Here is a 21,253-nt window from a genome sequence, read left to right on the forward strand (position 1 = left end):
CTATGTCTTGGCTACTTTAATATTATTTTTACGTGTTTTAGCTAGCAACACTGTATCGACCATGAAAGGGAGCCAGTATTTAAACGAGGTTTAATTTTCTAATTTTTAACGATACAATAGCGACGATTATTATTTTAAAAAATTTTTGTTAGGCTTAACATCAATGAAAATTCAACGCGAAGTAGGTTAATAGCGATATACTAATATACTAATTATATGGGATATAATAATATACTACACTAATAATGAATTTTTTCATACTTTTTGGTTACTCGACTTTTCAATAATCCGACCAACCCCAGTCCCCAATTGAGTCGGATAATCGAGGCTCTACTGTAATATACTTTACTGCAACCCATTGACAGAATTTAAAACTATTGTAAATCAGTAAACAAGTAAGGTGTTAAACGAACTGGTTCTATTAATTAAAGAACAGGGTCCATCAGTGGCCGAGCGGGTCCCTTCCACGAACACTGCTCAGTTCGGTCTTATCAAGAGTAAAACTGCCCAGTGGTCTGATGCGTTTACCCATCGCATCACAAGTTTCGCGGAAAAAGTTTTGGCCTAAAAACGTTCTGTTTTCCCCTATAACTGGAAGATTTTAGGATAGGACAACAGAAACTAAAGAAATAAAGCCGATTGATGTTAGATACACAGGTTTGCACTGTATCCCCGAATAAAATTTCACTTTTATCAACCTTTATGCCATCTGTAACGCCTAAATAGGGGCCAGTTACCCTTAAAACACCTCCCGAAAAGCATTGTTTTCCGCGTATCGACCATCATAACCGCATACCACTACTATTACGTGACAATCACAACACACTTCACCGCAGGGCGATATGGCCTAGGAGTTCGTCCGCAAGTAGATGATGCGATACGATATGAAAGAACAGGATAAGACAAAACACGGTCTATAAGTTCGAAGTCTGAACACAGTACCGTGATAAATTGCGGCAGTGGCCATATTGGTACTTTTGTGGTTGGTGTTTATATTCGGCATCTGTAGAGCGAAGTTGGTTCTGTTTATTCGAACTCAATTAATTAACTAGATTATTTGTTATCTATATTTGTTTTAAACGGTTTTGTGGTAAGAAACGAATTGTAAGATATCGTCAGCAAAATTCGCAAGATTCTTCCGTTTCTCGCTGACAGAATTTGTGTCCTAGATGACTTGAATTTTTCGGCTTGGAAAAAGCATCGACAGCATATAAAAAGAAAATTTTAGTGGTCATCGTTAAACTATCTGCAAGTCGTTTAAGTGTAATAATAATATGGAGAAGACAAAGGTTTTGCTGTTGGTCTACTTGATCTGTATTACAGGTGAGTGTCACTAATTATTCTAATTATGTATACGAATATCTAATCGAACTGGATCGGTTTGTTTTGCAGTTATTCCAACCATTACCAGTGGTTATAGACTATGCACTAATGCAGAAGTACGTGGAGTTTGTAGAAGGTATTGCTTGCTGTCAGATATAGCGGTGTGCAAGAGCGTAGATCCACCTTGTCTTTGTCCTCCTCGGTATAAAACAAAGCGACCAAGAACATGAGAAAATCTTTTTGTTCAAATCGAATATACGACGTTTTGTAACGACGAATACCGAATAAATAGCGTTTTGAAATAAATGTCGTACTTAAATTTTATAGTTCATAGATATGAATACGTTCAGTAAACAGGTTTACAGTGTTTTTTCTAAGAATTAACTTCTCCCGTTTTCTGTAAATACTGCTTTTGAGTTGTAAATTACCGCTACTAACTTTGTTCCGCTCGTCTTCTCAGTAATAGGCCAACTGAATCACCATTAGGAGCGAAAGACGGGTCAACATATATATAATTACGAGTCGATTATTCCAACTTCCCGAAATTCAAAAAGCCAACCAGGCTTCTTCCTCAACTTCCATCACTCCAAAACACGCAGGGAGGAAACAGAAAGAGGATTTTTAATATATCAAATTCCGACAATAACAAATGCTAAAAATGAAAAGTAATTTTGTTGAATTATGAATAATTTCTACTTTAAAACTTTTGCCAGATGAAATTAATTTTCAAGCAACGTCTACCAGAAAGACAGTTTGACGACCGAGTTTTCTTGCAGGCTGCTTTAGAGTATAAAGTTTCAAAAAATTTATTTTTACGAACTGAAGGCGGTGGGGGCATAGCTCAGTGGCAGAGCCTTCGACTGCAGATTGTAATTTTTTCGAAGAAATTGTAAAATTACATAATTTCGTTATAATGCTTATTAAAAAATTTAATATATATTTTTTCGATTAAACGATAATATTAGCTTAAAAAGTTAAATTGGCGTTTACTTATTTTAACCTTCGTGAATTTCTCAATTCAGAACGTACTTGTGTAAAGTATTTCGACATTAATGACTTGTCAAATGACATTTATAAATATATTATGTTATTTATCGTTTATTAAAACGTTTGCATAAAATTCGATCGTATATATTTTTTATAATACTAGAATTATTGTAATTTTTTAAACAAATGGTTGCACGAACATAAATAGATTTCACAATAGTCGAGGGAAATAAGAAACGTCTTGGTGCGAAGTTCTTATGTAAAAGAAAATGGAGTTATTAGTTTATTTTTTAAACTAAGCCAATTTAAAGGCTTGCATAAAATGGAATGTTGTTGTAAATTCACTTACACACTTCCAATTTATCAAGCAAACTCGGAAAAATGTTTATCAGCCTAATCCAACTGGTCTTTTACGAACAGTGAAGTTCGGACCCCGTCTCTCATCTAGTTCTATGTAATGTGGAGTCGAACGAATTTGCGACGTGAGCTCACATTATTAATCTTAAAATTCACTACGGATATGAGGGCAGCTGCCCTCGTCGTGATTCGGTTGCAACATTGTGGCCCTGGCCGAATCACGATAGTTGCCAGGTACTTCTAGATAAGGTCGAAATGAACGTATGATAGGAATAAAACACAGCCAGTTCCTGAATCTATAGTTCTATATAAAGAGACAACGTATTTTTCGTTTGTTCCCACTAACCGCGGAAACTACTGAACCCATCCTTACCAAATTTTAACTGTAACATCTTTATGATCCCCGGAATGTTTACCACTAATCAAACCTACAGATTTTTATTAATTAATTAAATAAAATCGCAACTGATTTCTCTCTGTCTATTTGTCTCTCTTTTCACTAGATGACACACGCGAGTTAGTATTTCCTGTCAATGCATTGTCTGTAAGAAAAGTGTATTATTGAAGTTTACTATTATATTTGAAGAACTGACAATAAATTGTAATTAGTTAATTAGCAAAATTTTCCAGGCATTAAAAAAGTGACGTCATCACGCTAGATGACAGTACTGTACGTGTACACGTGGCGGGTTTATTTACCCGCCGTCTTTAGGCCGAAACAATGTACTAAATGTGTTGTCACGTGTTTGCTGTAGCCTTGGTGTTGAATTTTAAGGCGAAATGGGTAGTTTTTCTGCAGATAAAATAATTAGAAATAGTCATAGGATTTATTATTATATAAGGTGTGGTGTCTAATGATTTTACTTTATATATTTCGCTCGTTCACGAGAGAGTTAAGTCGTATCTCGAGTGAATGTTTTTGAGATTGATTGATAAATAATGATGGGAACTGCGAGAGCACAAATAGGAAGAAAGCGTTCTGGAGCTATTAGTGTTCGTAATCGTAGACAACGTGAATATACACCAGAGCGGTCTCAAAGATGAAAGAGCAACGAATTGGTTCGGCTTAGAATTGAATACGAATACCGAGAAATTTTTTAGGTTTCAAGTCAGCCTTTGATAAGTATGAAAGTGGTTACGAATAGGTAAAATGAACAAAATATGTGATCAATGTTTTGTCAAAACATGATATGATGAAACTCCTGGACTTTGCTGTGCTGCGGGGAAAATTGTTCTTGAACAACTTGAAGAACTTCCTGATTTCATTAAAAATTTGATTTTATGAACAGATCCTCTTTCTATATATTTCTTAGAAAATTCTAGACAGTACAACACACTATTTTAAATGACATTATTTAAAGCCAACGAAATAAGAGATGGGAATTTCGTTCCGACTTTTAAAATCCAGGGTTAAGTTCGACATTTGATTGGCAGTTTACTTCCTGATCCAGAAGACACTCCTAAATTTTTACAGATATATTTCGTGTCTGAATCTGACCACAAATTAGCCCTATGGAATACAAACCCAACTTTAAAAAAGGAACTCATTGAAAGATTGCAGAAAAATTTTGCAAGATAATAATATCTAATCTTATTCAGACTTTCAAATACATTGTGTTGTTACAAACGGATTCTGCATTTCCCTATTTTTATTATCTTATATATTTCATTCAAATTATTATTTTCATTCTCGTCGTGCTGTCGAATAAACGTTGCATTGAGAATAACGAAAAGTTCTAACAGGTATTAAATTGCACTATTTTGAAAAACAGTGAGAGCAAATTCAGAACGTAATTGTTTAAAATGTTCTAAATTGGCAAATTCACGAGTGTTAAAATTAGTAAACACCAATTTGACTATTTAGAGTAATCTTATCGTTTAATTGAAAAAATATACATATATTAAATTTTCTAATAACCATTATAATGGAATTATGTAACTTTATAATTTCCTCGAAGAAAATTACAATTAGGGGAAACCCAGGTTTGAACCGGGGACCTCTCAATCTGCAGTCGAATGCTCTGCCACTGAACTATGCCCCCACCGCCTTCTGTTCTTAAAGAGGAATTTTTTTGAAACTTTATACTCTAAAGAAGCCTACAAGAAAGCTCGGTGGGCAAAAGTTGTATTCCGAAACATTGAAAGTCAATACTTGGTTAACTGTCTTTCTGGTAGACGTTGCTTGAAAATTAATTTCATCGAACAAAAAGTTTTAAAGTAGAAATTATTCATAATTCAAGAAAATTACTCGTCTTTAGCATTTCTTATTATCGGAATTTTATATTAAAAATCTTTCTGATTACCTCCCTGCGTGTGTTGGAGTGAGAAAAGTTGAGGAAGAAGTCTCGTCGGCTTTTTTAATTTCGGGCGGGTCGAACGACTCGCAATTATATACTGTATATATGTTGACCCATCTTTCTCTCCCAATGGTGGCTCAGTTGGCTTATTACTGCGAAGACAAGCGGAACGAAGTTAGTAGCGGTAATTTACAATTCAAAAGCAGTATTTATAGAAAACGGAAGAAATTAATTGTTAGAAGAAAACTCTATAAATGTGTTTACTGCACGTTTTCATATGTATGAACTATAAAATTTCAGTACGACATTTATCTCAAAAAGATATTTATTCGGTATTCTTCGTTACAAAACGTCGTATATTCGATTTGAACAAAAACATTTTCTCATGTTTTTGGTCGCTTTGTATTATACCGAGGAGGACAAAGACAAGGTGGATCTACCAGCTTGCACACCGGTATACTAGTCAGCAAGCAATATCGTCTACACACTCCACGTACTTCTTCTTTAGTACATAGTCTATAACCACTGGTAACGGTTGGAATAACTGCAAAACAAACCAATCCAGTTCGATTACATATTCTTATACATAATTAGAATAATTAATGACACTCACCTGTAATACAGATCAAGTAGATCAACAGCAAAACCTTTGTCTTCTCCATTTTATAACTGCACTTATCGACTCACAAATACGTTAAGAAACAACGATTACCAAATAGGATTTTTATGATATTTATACTTTTCTCCATGCAGAAATATTCAAAGTTTTTAAAAAACCAATTACGTATTATTTACCGAAAATATGATCCAACTACTAATAAAGGGATAATATTTAACAGAAATGAAGAAATATAAAAACAAAAGTACCATTTTTATTAATATTTGTAAAGATTCATTTATTTATATTTAAAATATTCCAATTCTATATAAATCAAATACAAACAGTTTCCATATTCAAGAGTGAAGAAATACAATATTCAAATTACAAATGAGTTTTGTTAAATTTAACGTATTTACAGCATTCTTACAATAGAAATGCTTCACTTTTTATGTTTTTGTTTAAATNAATCATCCGTGCTGACCTAATTCCAGTAGGTGAACATACAGGTCGATATAATGCACCTACAGTTAACGAAGTAGCTGTATTATTTAAAGACCGTCAATGATATCGTTCGTCCAACTTTTCAAAGCCGCGTGTAATGCACTGAGCCTGATAGAGAATGATAATCGTTAGAAAGACACTCTTTCTGATGCTGCCGTATCAAAAAGTGCTTCGAAGATGAGAGATTTATTTGCTATTATTTTAGTTTTCTGTCAACCGTCTGAACCTATGGGAAATGTTTCGAACGGATTTTTGCCAAGATATTCTTCATCGAGAACGAAATCCATTAAACGACTACGAATTGACGTTCTCTGAAGAGATTTGATTGAGGATAATGAAGATAAGGTAGAGGATAAGGTAGTCAGTTTTTCTGAAAAATATTTGCATGAATTTGGATTGGCTTCACTTATTAGAAATAATCAAAATTCTGATGATCCTTACAACTCTCTTTTCAGGCGAGAAAGACAGTTAACCAAGTATTGACTTTCAATGTTTCCGAATACAGCTTTTGACCACCCAGCTTTCTTGCAGGCTGCTTTAGAGTTGAAAGTTTCAAAAAATTCCTATTTACGAACAGAAAGCGTGGGGGCATAGCTCAGTGGTAGAGCATTCGACTGCAGATCGAGAGGCCCTCGGTTCAAACCCGGGTGTCCCCTAATTGTAATTTTTTTCGAAGAAATTATAAATTTACATAATTTCCTTATAATGGTTATTCGAAAATTTAATATATATTTTTTTCAATTAAACGATGAGATTACTTTAAATAGCCAAATTGGCGTTTACTAATTTTAACACTCGTGAATTTGCCAATTTAGAACGTACTTGTTTAAAGTATTTCGACATTAATGACTTGTCAAATGATATTTATAAATATATTATATTATTTATCGTTTATTAAAGCGTTTGCATAAAATACGATTGTATATATTTCTTATAGTATTAGAAATACTGTAATTTTTTAAACCAGTGTTTTTCAACCTGTGGGTCGCGACCCCCTTGTGGGTCGCGAAGCCTTACACGGGGGGCCGCGGGTAAAAGAAAAAGACAAGTGTTTGTAGGTCCTACACTTCATTAAAAAAACTACAATTTCAGCGAGAATTACGGCCCACCCCAGAAAATGATAGCGGAAAAAGTGTTGAGCTGATCTGCAAAAAGAAATAAAAAGTAGAAACGTAGAAGCTGAAAATTCTGATCCTAAACAAAAAAAAAAGGTCAACATCTTCCTGTGCCGAATGTTATAATTAAAGGAAGTTTCATACTTTATGTGTGTTAAGTTATTGTCGATTCTTCTGAAATTTTCACTTTAATCAACAATAATTTGTCTCAACAGAGAGAAAATTAAATACATAGATTTTAAAATCACTGATATAGTTTTAATATGGCCCTAGGGGGGTCGCCAGAATTTTTTAACTTGTAAAGGGGTCGCGTATTCAAGAAGGTTGAAAAACACTGTTTTAAACAAATGGTTGCACGAACATAAGTAGATTTCACAATAGTCCTGGGTAATAAGAAACGTCTCGGTGTGACGTTCTTATATGAAAGAAAATGGAGTTATTAGTTTATTTTTTAGACTAAGTCAATTTAAAGAATTGCATAGAATTGAGTGTTGTTGTAAATTCACTTACACACTTACAATTTATCAGTGGCGTGCCATCATTGGAAGCGGTGGATACGCCGCTTTCCTCGTATTTTCTAAAAAATGAATGCATATCAATTTTAATTATATGAAAATAATCGCGCAATATTTTATTATAACCGCATTATGTATCTTATTACAAATTTCTATACTACACGTAAAAAATAAAATAAGATTGCCATCGTATATTCGAATATTAGTGGCTGAGTGGATGGATCGTATTGTCGGCATCCAAAAAGCCAGATTTAGGCACGCGCTTTACAAAGCACCAATTTCACCCAGTTCAGCCAGTGGAATCCTAGGGCCTCGGGTGGATGCTACGCGTATACTGCATCCAATTGTATCCGGGACCGGTTGTGGGCCGTTAGCCGCCCTCCCGCTAGATATTTGGCCACCCTCGCCCCATTATGCGAATCGCGAGTAGATTTATAACTTAACCCGACCGATAAGAATTTACTGGTACGTTTTTACGATAGTTCTGTATAGTTGACGGGAGTTAGAAAAAAAATCCATTAAAATATTTGATATTTTTATTCCGCTCTCCGATTTTATATTACTCGCGGATTTCGATGTTAAACCGGTGATATCAGGATTTCGTATGTCCCATCTCTAAGGGGATGTAGAAAAAAACGTGTACAATTCTGGTACAGTACAATGTTAAAAAATTAACTGTTACTTTGGTAGCATCATTTACAACTAAATTGAGAGAGATGCACGAAGTACAGAAAAAGCTGTAGAATTTATTTTCCTTAAATTTACGATTTATGTATCCGTTTGTCATAAAAATTTGTCTTTCCATTTTTTTCCCGAGACTACAAATATTCGAGTACAAAGTAATTGGTTTCGACTTATTTCTAAAGTAGTTAAATAATTAAGCGATTAGGGAATTTGGGACATAAAGAAAACCCCGATGAAAGAGCCGAACATTTACTTAAAGAAAAGCTCAACCGAACCATCTCTAGCCGAGTACGGTGGAGACTGATTTCTTCGAAATATTAGATGTAATAAAGATAAAAATTTATCTTTATTACATCTCTGTGGCGTCCTTTGAGATATACTAATGATGCGACAAAAGAGCCCAACTTTGAAAAAGGAACTCATTGAAAGATTGCAGAAAAATCTTGCGAGATAATAATATCTAATCTTATTCAGACTTTCAAATATAATCTTGAGTCAAGACCTATTCATCAATTGGACAATTTAAAATTAATCATCCGTGCTGACCTAATTCCAGTAGGTGAACATACAGGTCGATATAATGCACCTACAGTTAACGAAGTAGCTGTATTATTTAAAGACCGTCAATGATATCGTTCGTCCAACTTTTCAAAGCCGCGTGTAATGCACTGAGCCTGATAGAGAATGATAATCGTTAGAAAGACACTCTTTCTGATGCTGCCGTATCAAAAAGTGCTTCGAAGATGATAGATTTATTTGCTATTATTTTAGTTTTCTGTCAACCGTCTGAACCTATGGGAAATGTTTCGAACGGATTTTTGCCAAGATATTCTTCATCGAGAACGAAATCCATTAAACGACTACGAATTGACGTTCTCTGAAGAGATTTGATTGAGGATAATGAAGATAAGGTAGAGGATAAGGTAGTCAGTTTTTCTGAAAAATATTTGCATGAATTTGGATTGGCTTCACTTATTAGAAATAATCAAAATTCTGATGATCCTTACAACTCTCTTTTCAGGCGTCCTTTTTTTCTTTTACTCTTTCCGCCCTGTGGGCACTAAGACGGCCTTTTATAATAGGCCCATTATGGGTTCGGCCAGGCCCACAATGGGATGACCGAGTGGTGAGAGACTGGGCCCGACATATCCAAACGAACCACCCCCCGAAAAATTCCTGGGGATTCCTCGAGCTGTCCAGATTCGGTCCCGGGTCCCCCAGAGCGGTAGGCTGTCACCTTCGCTCGGCCATCCGGCCTCCCGGTGAAACTAGAAAAACCTTTTTGATTAATTTACTGTTGGCTAAAGTGAAATCGGCAGGAGGTACAGAACTGGCTGTAGCATCCTCAGAAATCGCAGCGACGCTTCTCAATGAAGGCAGGACTGCTCAGTATAACCTTTGTTTTCGCCGGAGATTTTCGGCAGACTTTACCTGTGATTCCAAAAGGTACGAGAGCTGATACAATAAAAGCATACTTAACGTCTTCACGTATTTGGAACAGTATCGAAAAACTCAATTTGCGTACGAACATTCTAAATTAATTTATTCACAGTGCTGATGAAATGAATGTTTTAAAATATTTAACAAGATATAAAGAGTTTAAATTTCGCTTTATACAGTAGACCCCCTATAACACGGGTTCCTATAGTTCGGATTCCTATATGACGGCGAAACAATTGCGACGGTATCCGTACAAACATGGTAAAAAAAAAACGCCTATAATTCGGTAAAACGTCATCGGGCAGCCGAACTATCTTCCGTCGTCCAGCGCCACGCTACGGAGAGTTTAGGCGGGTAAATTGAGTTTACTATCGTCTGTACAGTATTATATATAAATTACGTACTGTACATATAATTATATATCAATCAGGTACTGTATATATAATTATATATTAACTTAATTTATTGTGACTTTATTATAATTATATATATATTTTCTGCCGTCCAGCGCCACGCTACCACGCTACGGAGAGTTTAGGCTAGTAAGTTGAGTTTACTGTATAGTATGTAAATTAGATACCGTAAGTCTAATACAGCACTAATTTTATACATTTCTTGTGAAAGAAACATTTCTTATTCAACGGCCATAAAAATTATTTATATTAATGATGTCTTCAAAGTTCAACGAAGTTTTCGCAGAAAAATAACTAATCGCGGCCGCAGTTTGCTGCGCTGCTCCGCGACGAAAACAAGCTTGAGCAACGGAGACGTCGAACAGTGAACACTCGGTAAGTAATCCTACAATTTTTTGTTTATAGAATAGATAATACGGATTATTCCCAAAAAAATATACGTGTTTTGAAATGTTGAGTCGAATTAGTCTAGGAATCGATTAATTTTATGAAAGAAAACCTTTCAAACAGCCGTAGTCCGTAAACTTCACACGTGTCGGGCTGTGATTGGCAAGGACTCGTACAAAATGGATTCATAAAGAACGGAACGTATCTACCGTGTTATAGGGAGGTCGAGTGTATTTCAAAATTTTCGCTGAATACAGCGGTATATCCTACTTTGAACGACACTGACTTTCAAACCCTAAATTTGACAAAAATGTGCATCGGAATTCGAACGATGCTTCCGAGTTCGAACTGCGCACGCACCGAAAAAGAGCGCTCGAACCTTTTCGAGCGCCTTTTTTTCGGTGCCTTATTTCCCTCGACTATTGTGAAATCTACTTATGTTCATGCAACCATTTGTTTAAAAAATTACAATATTTCTAGTACTATAAAAAAATATATACAATCGTATTTTACGAAAACGCTTCAGTAAACGATAAATAATACAATATATTTATAAATATAATTTGACAAAAGATTAATATCGAAATACTTTAAACAACTACGTTCTAAATTGGCAAATTTACGAGGATTAAAATTAGTAAACACCAATTTGCCTATTTAGAGTAATCTCATCGTTTAATTGAAAAATATATATATACAGTATATTAAATTTTCGAATAAGCATTACAACGAAATTATGTAAGTTTATAATTTCTTCGAAAAAAGTTACAAGTAAGGAACACCCGGGTTTGAACCGGGAACCTCTCGATCTGCAGTCGAATGCTCTACCACTGAGCTATGCCCCCACCGACTTCTGTTCATAAAAAGAAATTTTTTGAATTTCGGGAGGTTGGAATAATCGACTCGTAATTATATGTTGACCCGTCTTTCGCCCCCAATGGTGGCCCAGTTGGTCTATTACTGCGAAGACAAGCGGCACAAAGTTAGTAGCGGTAATTTACAACTCAAAAGCAATATTTACAGAAAACTGGAGAAGATAATTGTTAAAAAAAACACTATAAATGTGTTTAAAGCACGTATTTATATGTATAAACTATAATATTTAAACACGACATTTATCATAAAATGATATTTATTCGGTATTCGTAGTTACGCAACGTCGTATATTCGATTTGAACAAAAACATTTTTTCATGTTCTTGGTCGTTTTGTTTTATACCGAGGAGGACAAAGACAAGGTGGATTTACGAACTTGCACACCGGTATACTAGTCAGCAAGCAATACCGTCTACACACTCCACGTACCTCTTCTTTAGTACATAGTCTATAACCACTGGTAACGGTTGGAATAACTGCAAAACAAACCAATCCAGTTCGATTACATATTGGTTTACGTAATTAGAATAATTAGTGACACTCACCTGTAATACAGATCAAGTAGACCAACAGCAAAACCTTTGTCTTCTCCATATTATAACTGCACTTAATCGACTCAGAAATACGTTAATTAAGAAACAACGATTATAAAATAGGAATTTTATGATATTTATACTTTTTTCCATGCAGAAATATTCAAAGTTTTCAAAAAACCAATTACGTATTATTTTCCGAAAATATGATCTAACTACTAATAAATAAATAATATTTATCAGAAATGAAGAAATATAAAAACAAAAGCATGATTTTTATTAATATTTCTGAAAATTCATTTATTTGTATTTAAAATATTCCAATTCTATATAAATCAAATACAAACAGTTTCCAAATTCAAGAGTGAAGAAACAAATAAGTGAGGTTAAAACTAACATATCTTAAAAACAATATTCACAGCATTCTTACAATAGAAATGCTTCACTTTTCATATTTTTTTCAAATCAAATATACGACGTTCTGTAACGACGAATACCGAATAAATATCATTTTGAGATAAATGTCGTACTTAAATTTTATAGTTTTACATAAAAATACGTTCAGTAAACACGTTTACAGTGTTTTTTATAACAATTAACTTCTCCCGTTTTCTGTAAATACTGCTTTTAAATTGTAAATTACCGCTACTAACTTCGTTCTGCTCGTCTTCGCAGTAATAGGCCAACTGAGCCACCATTGGGAGCGAAAGACTAATCAACATATATACAGTATATAATTGCGAGTCGATCGTTCGACCCACCCGAAATTAAAAAATGCCGACCAGGTTTCTTCCTCAACTTCCCTCACTCCAACACACGCAGGGAGGTAATCAGAAAGATTTTTAATATCAAATTCCGATAATAAGAAATGCTAAAGACGAGTAATTTTGTTCAATTATGAATAATTTCTACTTTAAAACTTTTTGCCAGACGAAATTAATTTTCAAGCAACGTCTATCAGAAAGACAGTTACCACGTGTTGACTTTCAATGTTCCGGAATACAGCTTTTGACCACCGAGCTTTTTTGTAAGCTGCTTTAAAGTATAAAATTTCAAAAAATTCCTATTTACAAACAGAAGGTGGTGGGGGCATAGCTCAGTGGTAGAGCATTCGACTGCAGATCGAGAGGTCCCCGGTTCAAACCCTGGTGTCCCCTAATTATAATATTTTTCTAAAAAGTTATAAACTTACGTAATTTCGTTATAATGGTTATTAAAAAATTTAATATATATTTTTTCGATTAAACGATAAGATTACTCTAAATAGTCAAATTGGTGTTTACTAGTTTTAACCTTCGTGAATTTGCCAATTTAGAACGTACTTGTTTAAAGTATTTCGATATTAATGACTTGTCAAATGATATTTATAAATATATTATATTATTTATCGTTTACTGAAGCGTTTTCGTAAAATACGATTGTATATATATTTTTTATAGTACTAGAAATATTGTAATTTTTTAAACAAATGGTCGCACGAACATAAGTAGATTTCACAATAGTCGAGGGTAATAAGAAACGTTTTGGTGCAGTTCTTACGTGAAAGAAAATGATGTTATTAGTTTATTTCTTAGATTAACTTGTAAGGCAATTAAAGGCTTGTGTAGAATGTAGTGTTGTAAATTCGTTTATGGCGAAAGTATTGTGTATTCAGAAAACCGGAAAACATTCTAAATTAATTTATCCTTCGTGCTGATGAAATGTTTTAAAAATATTTAACAAGATAAAAGAGCTCGAATTTTGCTTTATATTTCAAAATTTTCGCTGAATACAGCGGTATCTTCTACTTTGAACGACACTAACTCCGAACGCTAAATTCGACAAAACTGTGTTTCGGATTTCGAACGATGCTTCCGAGTTCGAACTGCGCACGCACCGAAAAAATGCGCTCGAACGCGAGTCGTTTGTGGTTATGCGTTACGCTCGTATGTTTTCAGTACTTTTTTCGTTTCAGTTTGGCACGTTTAGTTACACATTTTGTGTGTTTTTAGTCAATTTTCAACAAATTTTTCGTGAAGTTTTTCTGTGCGCACGTCTTTCCGTTAGTTCAAAATTTCCCGAGCGGAACTTTTTAAACCATGTCTGCATATTCGAAGCTTAAAAGCATTTTTTTCCATAAACATTACGAACCTTTTTAATTGTTTGTATGATGTTATATCCTTTATGAAATTCAGAGAGTGGCATGTAGAATATGCTTTTATCCGAAGACATTTCGACTCGATTTTATTCAAAGAAAATATCAACTAAAAAGTTTAAAATAAGCTTATAAACAAAGAATAAATCTCTCATTAGTAATGATGTGTTCAATTTTAAGACTGTTACAATTAAATACTACAAATATATTAAGTGACGACAGCTGTTAAAAAACATGCAAAAACTTTCTGTTCGAAAAAAATAGCTAAATTTTATTATTATTTTTAGTTGCTAGGAGCATCATGTGCTGTTGCAGCTTGTAATAACAGCTATTAAACGCCTTTTCTTCCTGATTCAGAGTCTTCGAGACCGCTTTGGTGTATATTCATGTTGTCTACGATTACGAACATCAATAGCTCCAGAAATTTTTCTTATTTGTGCTCTCGCAGTTCTCATCATTATTTGTCAATCAATCTCAAAAATATTCACTCGACATACGATTTAACTCTCTCGTGGATGAGCGAAATATATAAAGTAAAATCATTAGACACCACACCTTAAATAATAATAAATTCTATAACTATTTCGAATTATTTTATCTGCAGAAAAACTACCCATTTCGCCTTAAAAGTCAACACCAAAGTTACAGCAAACACGTGAAACACATTTAGTACATTGTTTCGGCCTAAAGACGGCGGGTAAGTAAACCCTCCACGTGTACACGTACAGTACTGTCATCTAGCGTGATGACGTCACTTTTTTAATGCCTGGAAAATTTTGCTAATCAACTAATTACAATTTATTGTCAGTTCTTCAAATATAATAGTAAACTTCAATAATACACTTTTCTTATAGACAATGCATTGACAGGAAGTACTAACTCGCGTGTGTCATCTAGTGAAAAGAGAGACAAATAGACAGAGAGAAATCAGTTGCGATTTTATTTAATTAATTAATAAAAATCTGTAGGTTTGATTAGTGGTAAACATTCCGGGGATCATAAAGATGTTACAGTTAAAATTTGGTAAGGATGGGTTCAGTAGTTTCCGCGGTTAGTGGGAACAAACGAAAAATACGTTGTCTCTTTATATAGAACTATAGATTCAGGAACTGGCTGTGTTTTATTCCTATCATACGTTCATTTCGACCTTATCTAGAAGTACCTGGCAACTATCGTGATTCGGCCAGGGCCACAATGTTGCAACCGAATCACGACGAGGGCAGCTGCCCTCATATCCGTAGTGAATTTTAAGATTAATAATGTGAGCTCACGTCGCAAATTCGTTCGACTCCACATTACATAGAACTAGATGAGAGACGGGGTCCGAACTTCACTGTTCGTAAAAGACCAGTTGGATTAGGCTGATAAACATTTTTCCGAGTTTGCTTGATAAATTGGAAGTGTGTAAGTGAATTTACAACAACATTCCATTTTATGCAAGCCTTTAAATTGGCTTAGTTTAAAAAATAAACTAATAACTCCATTTTCTTTTACATAAGAACTTCGCACCAAGACGTTTCTTATTTCCCTCGACTATTGTGAAATCTATTTATGTTCGTGCAACCATTTGTTTAAAAAATTACAATAATTCTAGTATTATAAAAAATATATACGATCGAATTTTATGCAAACGTTTTAATAAACGATAAATAACATAATATATTTATAAATGTCATTTGACAAGTCATTAATGTCGAAATACTTTACACAAGTACGTTCTGAATTGAGAAATTCACGAAGGTTAAAATAAGTANATTGACAAATTCACCAGGGTTAAAATTAGTAAACACCAATTTGACTATTTAAAGTAATCTCACCGTTTAATTGAAAAAAATATATATTAATTAAAATTTCGAATAACCATTAAAAGGAAATTATGTAAGTTTATAATTTCTTCAATTTTCTTCAAATTTCTTCAATAACAATTAGGGGACACCCGGGTTTGAACCGGGGACCTCGCGATCTGCAGTCGAATGCTCTACCATTGAGTTACAAAAAGTTTTAAAGTAAAAATTATTCATAATCCAACAAAATTACTTTTCATTTTTAGCATTTGTTATTGTCGGAATTTGATATATTAAAAATCCTCTTTCTGTTTCCTCCCTGCGTATGTTGGAATGATGGAAGTTGAGGAAGAAGTTTCGTCGGCTTTTTCAATTTCGGGACGTTGGAATAATCGCCACGTAATTATATATGTGTTGACCCGTCTTTCGCCCCCAATGGTGACCCAGTTGACCTATTATTGAGAAGACGAGCGGAACAAAGTTAGTAGCAGTAATTTACAACTCAAAAGCAGTATTTACAGAAAACGGAAAAAGTTAATTGTTAGAAAAAACACTGTAAACATGTTTACTGAACGTATTTATATGTATAAACTATAAAATTTCAGTACGACATTTATCTCAAAACAATATTTATTCGGTATTCGTGGTTACACAACGTCGATTTGAACAAAAATGAACAAAAACATTTTTTCATGTTCTTGGTCGTTTTGTTTTATACCGAGGAGGACAAAGACAAGGTGGATTTACGAACTTGCACACCGGTATACTAGTCAGCAAGCAATACCGTCTACACACTCCACGTACTTCTGCTTTAGTACATAGTCTATAACCATTGGTTACGGTTGGAACAACTGCAAAACAAACCAATCTAGTTCAATTACATATTGGTTTACGTAATTAGAATAATTAGTGACACTCACCTGTAATACAGATCAAGTAGACAAACAGCAAAACCTTTGTCTTTTCCATATTATAATTACGCTTAAACGACTCGCAGATAGTTTAATTAATGATTACGATGACCGCTAACATTTTCTTTTTATATGCTGTCGATGCTTTTTCCAAGCTGAGAAATTCAAGTCATCTAGCTTCTAGGACAAATTCTGTCAGCGAGAAACGGACCAATCTTGTGAATTTTGCTGACGATATCTTACAATTCGTTTCTTACCACAAAACCGTTTAAAATAAATACAGATAACAAATAATCTAGTTAATTAATTGAGTTCGAATAAACGGAGCCAACTTCGCTCTGCAAATACCGAATATAAACATCAACCACAAGAGTACCAATATGGCCACTGCCGCAATTTATCACGGTACTGTGTTCAGTCTTCGAACTTATAGACCGTGTTTTGTCTTATCCTGTTCTTTCATATCTTATCGTATCATCTAGTTGGGCACGAGCTCTTAGGCTATATCGAACGGTGGTGAAGTGTGTTGTGATTGTCACGTAATAATAGTGATATGCAATTACGATGGTCGATACGCGGAAAACAATGCTTTTCGGGAGGTGTTTTAAGGGTAACTAGCCTTTATTTAGGCGTTACAAACGTGGAGAAAACCCGGAAAACTCCACGTAGCCAGTCCGCAGTGATACCGCCTGCTTCTGGTGGAATTACCCTGACGAGGCCTTCGTTTTACCGTAGATTACCCTAAATCGAGAAAACTCTCCGAAATCGAACTCAGGTTCGACCATCATCGAAGCTGATGTTCGGATAAAAAAAAATAAGACAAACGATTCTATGATGATTCCGATCCCTGTATCATTAGCCTTAAATAATAATCAAAACAATTCTTAATTCATTGTTTGTAAAAATCTTAATAACTAAAATGTCTTAGTATTTTTAGGCGTTATCGGAGGAATTAATTTACATCTGATATGGAGAATGCCAATGGCACAATGGCATAAAGGTTTATAAAAGTGAAATCCTATTCGGGGATACAGTGCAAACCTGTGTATCTAACACTAATCGGCTTTATTTCTTTAGCTTCTGTTGTCCTATCCTAAAATCCTTCACTTATAGGGGAACACAGAACGTTTTTAGGCTAAAACTTTTTCCGCGAAACTTGTGGTGCGATGGGTAAAAGCATTAGATCACTGGGCAGTTTTACTGTTGATAAGACCGAACTGAGCAGTGTTCGTGGAAGGGACCCGCTCGGCCACTGATGGGCCGTCCTGTAAATAGAACCAGTTTGTTTAACACCTTACTTGTTTACTGATTTACAATAGTTTTAAATTCTGTCAACGGTTTGCAGTGACGTATATTATAAATGTAATGTTGTCATATAAGTTATCTTCGACTCCATTATATTAAGTATAAAAGCGGAGTCGATAGATATACCGGTCATTGAGCTACCAATATCTTTAATGCTACTGAAGTGGCGTAATAAATATTTCTGTCACTTCGAGCGCTGCAATCGCATCGCGGCGTAAGTTTGGCTGGAGCGTGGGAGAGTCGGCTGTAAACATTCGAAATGATTTTAGTATATGAAAGTTTCTGGTTTTTCACTCAGATATTTCTTTTATCTTTTTTAAAAGACTGCTTAGAAATATCAATTTTATTCGGTTTTGAACATTATTTATTTGTAAATGCCGTTAATATTTTTATTTCTATTTACAGTACTGTCACTTTATTTATTGTTCGGCTTGTATATACATTATTAATTAATATCAGGTACGTACCTTCGGGGTTCCCGAGAACTCTGAATCGGGAAGAAAAGGGATTGATGAGAATGATATACATTAAATTATGTAAATGTATAGAAATGTTAAACCATGTACGGTGGTACCTCGGTATACGTCTGCTTTAGAATACGTCCAATTCGGAATACGTCTGTTTGGACGAAACAAATTTTGCTCGGTATACGACTTTTGTTCGGTATACGACATAATTCAATTATACGCGCCATCTATGAACAAGTAGCACTATCGGTGTACTAGACCAGACTAGACGTTCTCGGTGCAACAGTTTATAACTTTATGAAATTTCTTCTGATTTTAATTGTAAGTAACATTTTATTATTTTTATTAATCACGAATCGCAAAAAGGCAAATGAAAAGCGACAGTAAACTAAAAAAAAAATGACTAGAATTACAATGGAACTGATGAAAGAGATTGTTGAGAAATACGAAGGTGGCACGCGTGTTCGAGATTTTAACTGTTGCCAACCATATTCCGAGAACGACGATATGGACAATCGCGAAAAATAAAGACATTATTAATTCTGCTAACGTTGCGAAAGGGGTTAATCATTTTTACATTACTTCTTATGGGAAAGGTTGGTTTGNTATTCCGAGAACGACGATATGGACAATCGCGAAAAATAAAGACATTATTAATTCTGCTAACGTTGCGAAAGGGGTTAATCATTTTTACATTACTTCTTATGGGAAAGGTTGGTTTGGTATACGTCCAATTCGGTATAAGTCCAAACATCGGGAACGGATTAAGGTATACCGATAAGATATACTCGTATAAGGTACAGTGGAACCTCGGTATACTCGTATACCGAGGTTCCACTGTATTAAGATAGGATAGATTCAATGTTAAAAAAAGTGAATGTGCAGCTGCGTCGGGGATACGACCGTGTGTTTTATGTGAATACGTTTACGTTAACGGGTAATATTTTCTTTGAGCGTATTATACGTATGTCATAATCATTCCTTAACAGTAAGAAGTCCTTCGGATCTCCATGTTTCTTTACGTTCCCGGACCGCTACACTCTATCATATGATGTTTTATGAATATCACTGGATTGCTCTTGCGAAGCCCTTTCCAACCGTAAATGATTTCTATATTTCGATTTGGCTTTTCGTCGAGTATAGGCCGACATTGTATTAAGTTTTCTTAATTTTTAACTTTAACACCATATATATTCCCCATAACTATTCCACACTAATGTTTTGTGTACGCAATCGATAAATATTAACGAGAGCTGTAAATTAAAATTCAAACGAGCGTCGTAGCTTCTTCGAGTCAAAATGTATACTAAACGGAATGTATGTGACGCGGCGAAACGATTCTCAAAATGGCGACGGTTCCCCTGTCCGCCGCACGCGATGCGTCACAGTCCACACTCATCGTAATGAATTCTTCGACCCTTTAACTATCGAGTGGTGTAATTAAATTTTGGAAGTAGATGATAGGTCTTCATTGGATATATTGTTGTGGATATTATAATATTGGAAAGTTAAAAATAGTTGTAAAATCCTGGAATGGAAATAGTCAAATTAAATAATGAAGTAATGTATAGTACATTCTGATGTACAGTACAGTACATAAACTGATGACTATTCAATAAACACTGCAGTTTAATTAAGGCATAAAGATGAAGTAAGAACATAGTGTGTATATTTATTTTCGGCCAGAATACATGTAATAAAGTTTTTACAACTATAAAATATCCTTACTAATGTTCAAATTTTGTAGAAGACTGGAATACACTAAAACAGAAACAAGCACATCCATTGGGAAACCTTAATTACTTCCAATATGCATTTAATGCCAGTAAACTGAAATGAACATTTTTGAGTTATGTATGAGAACTTTATCAAATCAAGATGTTTCAAAACAGAATGTGAGGAAAGAAAACATTGATGTATTTTTAAAATATTTGAAAATGTTCTAATGCATAAAATAATAATTATTACAAAGTACAAGTATAATAAATCAAAATAACATAAATAAATAAGAGTATAAACAACAATTTAATAACCCCAAACTGAAATAAGATAGAAAAGACTTTCTTAATTTAAAACTTTGTAGTTCAGGTATTCTGTCCCTGTTTGTCATGCAGATAATACTTGTCATACAATAACTGTTTTTCATCCTTGAAATTAATGTAATAACCCCTTTTTCAAATTTAAATATCTTGAGGGTTTCAAGTGTCTTGATATGGTGGTATTGTTTAAATCGTTTGATGATGGTGGCTTTGTGGAAGTAGGAATGCATATCATTATCAGAGGCATACATTGTCAGGACAGTTTTGTGTTTTCTAGTGTCAATATCATGTTTGTGTTCAACCAATTATTTGGTAGATTGTGTTGTGGAAGCAATGTATTTCAGATAATTACAGAATCAGTTGTTTCAAAAGAATTGTCTATACCCTTGGTATCCTAAGCATGTTAATTAAATTATTTACTAATGTTAAATTCTATTCCGCTTTGATTTCCAAATTGCTTCAAATACGAAAGAATCGACGATTTTTCGTGTCTTTTGCCAGCTAAATTGTCAAAGCCATTCTTATTCCACACACTAATTTCATTTGAAAATAGTAGGCAAAGCCAACAAAACAATTTTTGCATTT

General features: G+C 34.2%; 3 non-coding genes across 3 annotated transcripts; 2 read left to right on the forward strand and 1 right to left on the reverse strand.

The window, feature by feature from the left end:
* Positions 1 to 6,650: 6,650 nt before the first annotated feature.
* Positions 6,651 to 6,722, forward strand: Trnac-gca. The gene has a single exon. It is a non-coding gene; the product is annotated as a tRNA-Cys (tRNA).
* A 4,671-nt stretch (positions 6,723 to 11,393) lies between these two features.
* On the reverse strand, positions 11,394 to 11,465 carry Trnac-gca. The gene has a single exon. It is a non-coding gene; the product is annotated as a tRNA-Cys (tRNA).
* A 1,648-nt stretch (positions 11,466 to 13,113) lies between these two features.
* Positions 13,114 to 13,185, forward strand: Trnac-gca. The gene has a single exon. It is a non-coding gene; the product is annotated as a tRNA-Cys (tRNA).
* The last annotated feature ends 8,068 nt before the right edge of the window (positions 13,186 to 21,253 follow it).

Source organism: Centruroides sculpturatus, unplaced genomic scaffold (assembly GCF_000671375.1).
Source record: "Centruroides sculpturatus isolate CEXI.00-Female unplaced genomic scaffold, Cexi_2.0 scaffold523, whole genome shotgun sequence".
NCBI classification, from domain to species: Eukaryota; Metazoa; Arthropoda; class Arachnida; order Scorpiones; family Buthidae; genus Centruroides; species Centruroides sculpturatus.